Below are 10293 nucleotides of genomic sequence, written 5' to 3' on the forward strand. Positions count from 1 at the left end.
GTCAAACATAAACAGTAATGTAAAATATTACCTGATACGGAGGCGGTTTTAAGTCGAAGTATATAATTTAGATAATATATATATATATAATAGTTTACAAGTATAGAGACGGTTTTAAGTCAACGTACTTGAACACCGTTATACGAGGGCGGTTTGATAAGTTAGCTGACGGCAGCAATAGTGCTGTAATCTATCAGTGTAATCAGCTGTCAGCTGTAATCTACCAGTGGGTATTTGATAGCCGTTTAAAGCAGACAACCTCATGAATTTTTACGAAAATGAAAAAAGTGAATTTTGTGTGATGATTAAGCATTACTGGCCAAAATCCACGAATTGGGATGCGAACTGCTACCCCATCCAATATATTCTCCAGATTTAGCCAGATTAGATTAAGATTAAATTAGAAAAACGCTGGACTAAATGTATCGATCTAAAAGATGATTATGTTATTTGCCGAAAAAATTTTGTCTTATTCAAAAAGTCACTGACTTATCAAACCGCCCTCGTATATATATTCAATAAACAAAATATGAATTCACTAACCCCATCTTATCCAATTAGGTAAATCTTAAAACAAGAAAATCTCAGTAAACATCCAGAGGACCAACCTACCAACGATATTGAAAATCACTGTTTTCAGTTTTCTTATTGACGTTGGAAATGTCAGTCATGATTCTGATAATCGCCCGTACCTCGTGTTCGTTGTGAGACATTGACTCTGTTTGTATTGTTGTTGAATAATATTAATATATTAATATTTATTTAATAAAAATAAAGAAACGAAAAATAACATACATAACATTTGCGAAATTATATTGAGAATTTTTATATTTTCAACTAGCCAAAGCGCTTATCAAAAACGTGTTTGTGTTTAATAAAGCTTTCGTCATAGTACGGAATTGTTAGTGTGCTTAAGAACTCAGCTTTCAACAGCTTGTTGTTGGCGGTTGTTGGTTTTACATGATAAGCTTATGTGAAAGCGTGATATGTCGGATAAACTACAAATCTACGGCAGCTTTCAACACGGCCGCGTCAAATAATAATAAAATTTTTAAGCCGGGAGTGAATTTATTCGTTGTGTCCTCCTTATTTAATTTTATAAATTCTTAAGAAGAAGCACAGCATAATTGTTTCATCTTCGGTTAAGTGCACATTTCTGTATTTGCACATTTAAATAAATAAACCTGTTGAGACGGTTTGTGAGATTGTTATATTCCTCCTTTCGATTTTGGAAAAAATCGTACTTGGAGGAAGCATTTCAATAATCTTTGGACTTGATCATTATTTACATGACAACTCTCATTCTCGGTGAGTGTTGCTGCAAAATTTATACAAAACAAAAGGGAAAATTTTTTTTTGTTTTTTTACTCTTATTTATACAATACATTGTATACATTTGTAGTTATTTAGTATTAACTTTATATTGTAATTATATTATATATCATTATATTTGTATTTGTATTATATATAATTGTATATATATTTATATTTTGTCATATTTACATTTATTAGTATATTGTATTATACTATATGTATAGTTGTATCTATATATTATTTATATTTAAATTTATATTTATATTTGTATTTATATTACGTTTATATCTTATTTATAGTCTTACTATATTTATATACACCTTTTACCTAGTCTATCTATTTTCCACATTTTTCTTTTATATATTCTCTTTTCCTTATTCTTTCATTCAAAATTATTCGTACCTATAAAACTTAATTCTCTTGAGTTTATCACCTTTCCTTCTTAATAATGGAAGTTAGAGACGGAGGCACGCAAACCTGTAATGATATACCTGATAATGGAACGACCTCTCCCACTCCTTTATTGAAACGACCCAGGACTGTTGCTTATTCCCAAAATCGTAAGCTAGCTGATGAGCAACTTGAGTCTGTCTTAAAATCCGTTGCAGCCCTTAAGGCTGACAACGCCCGGCTACGTGCCGAGAATTCCTTCCTTGCCACCAAGCTGGCGCTGTTTACGAGTAACTTACTAAAGTCTTCCTCTTCAACCTCCGCCGCAAATACTGTCCCCCCCTCCACTTCTACTGCGGCGGCCTGTAGCATTATTAGTACCCCGAAGCCAGCGCCAAAGCCCAAACCCAAGCCCTCTTTAGCTACTAAGGTCCTTGTGGGTCCCAATCCTCCCACTCCCTCTACTGTTCCGTTGGCTTCGGCCACTAAGTCTTCCAAGCCACCAGCCATTACGGCCCGTGGCGTCAATGTCAAGGAGCTTGGCTCCTCCATCAAATCAGCCTTTCCTAATGCCTCTTATGAGTTTAAGTGCATAAATGGCACGACCACTCGTATCCTAACTAAGAGTAAGGATACCTTTTATAACATCAACTCCCTGCTCCGCGAGCAGAAAGTTGAGAGTTTTGCCTCCATTCCTTTAGAGGACCGAGTCACTCCTGTCCTCCTTAAGAACTTCCCCTCATCCTATGATGAGGATGTCTTGAAGTCGGCCTTAGCGACTGACTTACCTGAGTTCACCTTCTCGAAGGTCTCCAAGTTCACTCCACCTGCGCGCTTCACAAAGCGTAACCCCTCTAGGTATGCCAATTCTTGTATTTGGGAGCTCCATCCTATCCCTTCTACAGACATAAAGTCCCTTCTCAATGTTAAGCGACTTCCATCGCTTAACATCATCATTTCACTCGAGCAGAAATCTCGTAATGAGATCCCTCAATGCTCAAATTGTCAACGCTATTTTCACACAGCTAAGCTGTGTAATTACCCCCACCGTTGTGTACGCTGTGGTGAGTCTCATCTACGTGGCGAGTGTCAACTTCCTCCTCCAGCTTTTGATCCAGTTACTCAGGAGCAACTTGCAGCCACTATCCCCAAGTGCTGCAACTGCGGTCAGACTGGTCATCCGGCCAATTACCGCTGCTCCAAATATAAGGAGCTGCTTTCTCTTCGCGCCAATAAATCTCGTGCGCAAAAAATCCCCCCCCTCATGTCTATTGACTTGAGGACTCCATCAAATTTCGTGAGACCTGGTGTCTCATTTGCCTCTGCGGCTAAAACCGCAACCCCTAAACCCATTTCGCTGCCTAAGACAGCTAATCCTTCTCCTATTCGTGCTCCTGAGTCAGACTTCTTTCTCCCTGATATTCAGGGTATCTTCGCCTTTGCTGCAGGCATTAAACAGCAGTACAGCCTTCTGCCCCATTCTGACAAGAAAGCCTTTCTTGTCCAGAAAGTCCTCGAATTGGCACTGAGATGAATGATCTAAGGATCATTCTCATAAATGTCAATTCGATACACTCCAATCTTAGGCGTGCTCTTTTCGCGGATTTTGCTGAACGCAACAACCCTCATATCATCCTTGTGACTGAAACACGGCTCAATATCAGGGACGTTGTTGATGTCAGAGGATATAATTTTATTCGGTTCGATAGGGACGGCGTCGGCGGGGGAGTCGCCATCTTGGTAAAAGACTCTCTCAAGTGTTCTAGGATTCACATCCCCTCACTTGTTTCTCTTGAGGCGGTTGGTATTACTCTTTCTCTCTCCAATCGCCCTGATCTCAATATCTTTTGCATCTACCACACATACTCTATTGTTTCTTCCATTGACCCACATGATCTGGGCACTCTTGCTTCCTTGTCTCCTAACCCCTTTCTTATCGGTGGTGACTTTAATAGTAAGCACCCCTTTTGGAATAATGCTGCCTCTTGTTTCAATGGCACCAGGCTATTCAACTGGCTAACTAGTAGCCCAGTCAGTCCAATTCTAAGTGTGGTAGCTCCTTCGGTTCCGACTCATGTCAATAGCATCATTGACTTTTTTTTAGCGGATAATCGCCTTCTTCCCAGCCTCGGTGACCCACGAGTCATCGACGGCATTTCTGACCACCAAGCCGTAAAGCTTGCGCTTCACGACTGCAGAGCTGCTCGTGCCTGTCCTCGCACTTTTTTTTAATTTTCCCAGCACCAACTGGTCAGAGTTCAATCTCACTCTTGACCAGCTCCTTCTCAATTTGAGCATTCCCGAACACAGGAACATGACTCCGGTGGAGATTGATTTTGCTGCCCTTACTCTTGAAAGCATCTTCGCCTCCACAATTGATGAGCATGTTCCGAAGGTGCATGTTCGCAAATTTTATCAAGTTCCACTTGATACTACTACCCTTCACCTCATTAAACTGAGGAAATCGCTTCGCCGCAGATATTATCGCCTTAGACAGGTTGCATCCACGCAAGCTCATGCGTTCCAAGCTATCCTTAAGAACCTGGACACCATAATTGCCCAGAGGGTCAACCAAGCCAGGTTCAATTCCCTTAGTGCCAAACTTCGGGCCACGCAGTGCCGGCCTGACGTCTTCAGCACGATCAGGCAAATCTGCGGATCAAATAGGTCCATTTCTGATCTCCGCTATGGCAACACCATAGCATATGATGACTTCGATAAAGCCAACGTCTTTGGTGAAGTCTTTGTGACTAATCACCGTCTTACGGCTGGCCTAGGCGAGCGCCACTTTATGTCCACTGCAAATTCTGTAGTGCATGGGCTTTTTGATGCTTTCAATGAAAGCATTGTTACTTTCTCCCCGCAGTTTCCCGCTCACTGCATCAATGTTGAAGACACTCAAGGGTTTCTCACCCCAATTGATCTTACTAACATATTTCGGCTTAAAGCCTCTAAAAAGTCATCTGGCACTGATTGCGTGTCTTTTTACGCTATGAGGCGTTTCTCACCACTCTTTTTCAAAAAGTGCGCCATGCTCTTCAACCATGCGTACAACACTGGTTCCTTCCCCCAGCCATGGAGGAAGGCCATAGTTTGTCCCATTGCCAAGAGTGGCAAACCTAAATGTGACCCCTTCAGCTATCGTCCCATTTCTCTCCTCAACTCCGTCAGTAAGCTCTATGAGACTTTCATAGCAAGCAAGCTGAAGTCCTTCTCCTCAAAGAATAATATTATTCCTTCTTATCAGTTTGGCTTCAGAAGCCAAACCTCCACTCTTCATGCCCTGCATCATCTCCAAAATGAGATATGCATAGGCTTTTTCAATAAGCAGCCCACTGTGGCATTAAGTCTTGACATTGAAAAAGCCTTTGATACTGTCTGGTTTGAAGGTTTAATTTTAAAGCTTCACCAGTTCGGCTTCTCCCCTGCGCTCTGTAGTGTGGTCCACAATTTTCTGTCCAGCAGAACCTTTCAGGTTCGAGTCGGTTTCTCTCTGTCTCGAGATTTCCCCATCGACGCCGGTGTCCCTCAGGGCTCGTTTCTTGGACCCCTTCTTTTTAACCTGTTTATAGCAGACATTCCTCTTCCGCGGGCCCCTGTTAAGCAAATCTGCTTCGCCGATGACTGCCTTGTCTTCATGCGGTCATCTAATCCTCACCGCCTTTCCAATGAGCTTAATACCCACCTTGGAGCCGTCTTCGACTATTACACCAAGTGGAAGATTAAACTCAATCCCTCTAAGATCTCTGCCATTGCCTTTCTTGGCCAGCAGCGTGATCGTCCTAGAGGTTTTAGCACCTCTAATATTCAGCTCAGGCTCAACAACTCTCCAATTCAGCTTGTCCCCAAGCTGAAATATCTTGGTATTGTCTTCTCATCTCAACACAATTTTATATCACATGTTGACTATGCCATCCGTAACGCCTGGTTCAGGCACACTCAACTCAAAACTGCACTTCGAAGGCACAGCCAGCTTAACTGTAAAGTTAAGCTACTCTGCTATAAGCAGCTTATTCGTCCTCTCCTCACTTATGCCTTTCCTATTTGGTCTGCCATCACCTCTGCTCAGATGGTTAGAATCCGCCTGTTTGAGTGGAAACTTCTCCGTGATTGCACCAACTATAAACGCAAGCCCAACGGCAAGCACTTTCCTATCTCCACTCTGTACCACAATGCCAAGATTACTCGTATTGATGAGTACCTTTTGACACTTGCCCGTAGGTATCTCACCCGGCTCCACGACCTTCCTCCTGATGTCTCTTGTCCAGATACCCTCCCAGTAGACCTTGTTCTAGCTTTACGTTTTAAACCTCCACAGTACCTTCTCCACTATTTTGATGAGCTGGGCCAAAATCCTCTCGCTATTCCTCTCTTTAACCGCGGCTTTCGTGACCCTGGTCACAAAGTTTATCACTAGCCTCACCCCCGCTAACTAGCCGCAACCCCACTACCTTCATTATCATCCTTTCTTCTTAATTCATGCCCTTGCTTTCTGACTTAGATGAACCTAGTTCACCAAGGTATTAACTCTATCTACTTTCTCCCTCCCCTGATTACTGGAATGAAGTTCCCACATTGCTGTGGGAATCTTCTCCATTCATTCCTAAGAGGTGGTTTTAGTGGGTTGAAGTCTCACACTGTGGCTTTCGATGCTTTCCACCTACTGCACAAAAAAAAAAAAAAAAAAAAAATCACTGTAAACATACAGAGTCCCACGTAGTCTCGTTAGCACCATATCTGCTTCGCTGTTTTTCTACCTGTGGCCAGTGTATCGACCGCATCATCCCTTTTTTTTTTTTTTTTGCGTGTATATGTTGTACGACCTTTTCCGGCCCTATCTACTGCTGGGGTATACTCAGCGAGTATACTAGGGTTCGTTATAAGAAATTAATTAAAATAAAAAAAAAAATAGCCCTTTCTGGTTTTAGCAATGTTTATCATGCAGAAAAAAAAGTACAATGAAGTAGAAAGTTGTAAAATATTGTAACTTGTCGTAAATTTAAAAACAATGTTGTAACAATGTTGTAAATGTTGTAAAAAAAATGTTGTACCAATGTTGTAAATGTTGTAAAAAAAATGTTGTGTCAATGTTGTAAATATGTTGTATGGAAAATGGTGCGCAGGTTGCTGTAACAGGAGAAATTTCAAGTAGCCAAATAAATCCTAATAAAAAATTTAACTTAGTACCTTTGTCAGCTAATGCCAGACAAGGATCCCTTCCAGTTGTACGCCTGGCCACATCCGTCAGCAATTGCCAAATGCTCGTAGCCCCACACGCCCTCTGACAGTGTTGGTGATTCGTCGTCCATTCCTCCATCAGCTATGGCCAAATGGAAGCTTGGATGACTGGTTAGATTACCCTACGCCAGCATAAGCCAAGCATACGGTAACTCAACCGGCTAAATTGCCCTACGCCAGCATCAGCCAAGCAGAAGGCGATTCAACTACTATCACTTCGCCCAAACCAGTTCATCCATTCACATGGTGATCGTCAGCAATGGCCAAACGAATCAACATGTGGCTGGACCAACTAGTCCGAGCTCCCACTATCGTCCCTAACACAAGAGTTACTTACCTGTAACAGGAGAAATTTCAAATAGAACGATTTGGCAATTTTGCTGCCCTTTTATTTGAAATTCCTTCTATTGCAGGCAAAAACAAAAATATTTTTCGGGTAAATAAAGTCCCGTAAATTTTGTCAGAACAAATTTCTTGTTGTTGTACGCATTGCAATCAAATTCAATAAAAATAACTGCATCACTAAAAGTGCGTGCACAATATTTTTCTTAAATTTGTTTATGCAAACAAACAAGAGAAACAGCTACAACAAAATTAACTAACTTTATTACCGGCAAAACTAATCAAAACCCTATTTTAGTTTACAGGGTCGTTCGTTTAAGAAAATATTTATTTCTGGTAAATTGTTTCTTGCCGATAATGGCGTGTCTTTTTATGACGAAAGAAACTATTTAAAAGTTAGACCGATTCGAATAGCAAAGAAAGGCAAAGACAAAAATTTTTATTTAATTTATTGAAATTTGGCTGACCATACAACGCTGTTTCGAGTATTGCCAAGTACTCTTCATCAGTGGTCTTTGGGAATAATCGAATTTTTATTTAATTAGTTTATAGTCCGTATATAATTTGTTTGGACTGCAAGTGCCAGGCTTAGAACTCGTGCCTGTCAAATTAGAAGCGATGACTAATCGTGTTTATCCACAAGAAGCCAAGGCTGCACAAACTTTCAATGCTCAAGTTCCAGGTTTTATTGTCACTTATTTTTATTTAATTAGTGACAACAACCAACGCACTTGCCGTGCTTTTTAAATAAGAACGAGCTTATAAACTTCAGCTTTATTTTTAGAAACACAAGTTCAGCGAATTGAAAGTTTAACTTTTGGGTTTTGCCTATTTCTTTATTTCTTTTCAAAGCTACTCTTTTTGTAGAGACATTTTGTAATGCATATTGTTTTACTTACTATATGTAAAGCGACCATTTTGGTGCTTTTTACAAAGAAGCTATGCTATGTTATTCTACAAATCCGCTTTCGCGGTTAGGAAAAGTTGAACAATATTATATTTTAACATATTGTTCTTTACTTTTCACAAGTCTAATATTTGAATAAAGTATTAGTGTTGCTATAAAGCTACGCTTTCTTTGTATGGTGACAAAGAAGCTTTATTAAAATTTAGAGGGTTTTCGAATAACAAAGAAAGAAATAAAGGACAAACACAAAAATTTATTTTTAATTTTATTGAAGTTTGGCTGACCATACAACGCTGTTTCGAGTATTGCCAAGTACTCTTCATCAGTGGTCTTTGGGAATAATCGAATATTATTTAATTAGTTTATAGTCCGTATATAATTTGTTTGGACTGCAAGTGCCAGGCTTAGAACTCGTGCCTGTCAAATTAGAAGCGATGACTAATCGTGTTTATCCACAAGAAGCCAAGGCTGCACAAACTTTCAATGCTCATGTTCCAGGTTTTATTGTCACTTATTTTTATTTAAATAGTGACACCAACCAAAGCACTTGCCGTGCTTTAAATTAGAACGACCTTATAAACTACAGCTTTATTTGGAAACACAAGTTCAATGAATTGAAAGTTAATCTTTGAGCTTGCCTATTTTTGTTTTAAAGCTATTCTTTTTGTAGAGACATCTGTTATGCATATTTTTTTAACTTAATATATGTAAAGCGCTATGTAATTAACTATGTAATTTACAGGATCATTCGTTTAGTTTGTGGACCTATATTTTAGCGCAAAATTTGGGCCTTACAATATATAATTTTTTTGAAATTACTTTATTTTTATTTAACGACAAAATGTCAATTTCTTGTACATGCAAAGCAAAAACACATGGTAACGCTTTTGTACATTTTTTTATTTTGATCAAATTGACGGCGAAAGCTTTAGGAGTTGAAATAAGTAATGCTGCCAGAGCAATGCACAATAGGAATATAAATAAAGTTATTAAAAGGAAAAGTGATACCATTTTGGATTGCGCCAAAAGGAGGAAAAAACTGTATTAACAGCGAGTTTGAAAAACGATCTGAAAAATGAGCAAAAATTTTTAGAAAACTGGTCGGTTACGAAAGATTTGAGGATATGAAAGGATACGTTTGGTGGAAAAGAGGGTCTTTTTGCTCTGTTATTTTCTTTGGTCTGATTGGCGTTTTTTTTAAAGGAGAATTATAAATGGGGGGAAAAAATCAAAGTTATTTCTGGCTAATACTGAACGATAAAATAATTTATACACAGGAGATGAAAGACGTTGGTTTTTTTTTGAGTGGGAGTTGGAAGTCAGAAGGTTTTTTGGTTGTGACTTTGGGAAGTATTTTTTTTTATTTTGATATTGACGAGTCGCGAATCAAATTCAGGTCTGTGAAATATCTTGAATAATAAAATTGTGACGATACAAATTTGTTTATCAAATTTCTACCGCACATGCTACAAGAATACGAGAAAAACGGTGTCTGACCGTCGCTATAAAAACACAGCATCACAACACCCACACACATTATAATGAAAACACTTACTTAAATTAAACTGCGTTGAAATTAACTAGAAAACATAAAAATTACTAAAATATATTTGATCACAAAATGTATGGACATCACCTGCGATCCTCGGTTCCAACGAGCCGCGGACATCGATACATGAATTGCACAAATCTAAAAGAAGCAATGAACAATCATGAATTTTTATGAATGAAAGAAAACTTGAATTTTATTCTTCTGTCTAGTTACAACAAAAACATTACAAAAGAAAACACATTTATTTAACAATTAATAATTAAATAAACACAAAACAATTTAACATTCACTATGTACATTTTTTTATTCTTTTATGCATATAAAACAAATCAAACATAAAAATTAGCCACCGCCAAAAACAAATTAACATAAACACACTGCACCAGTTTTTTATGCGAAATTACTTGTTGATCACTCACGTATATTCCTCTCCACATAATTATAATTATTATTTATAGTTATTATTGGGAATATATTTTATATATGCGGAACTACGCGAAGTAAACAAACGAAACCACGGCGAAAACGAAAAGCATGCGAATATGAAAAA

This window comes from Teleopsis dalmanni, chromosome 1, assembly GCF_002237135.1.
Source record: "Teleopsis dalmanni isolate 2A chromosome 1, ASM223713v2, whole genome shotgun sequence".
NCBI lineage: Eukaryota > Metazoa > Arthropoda > Insecta > Diptera > Diopsidae > Teleopsis > Teleopsis dalmanni.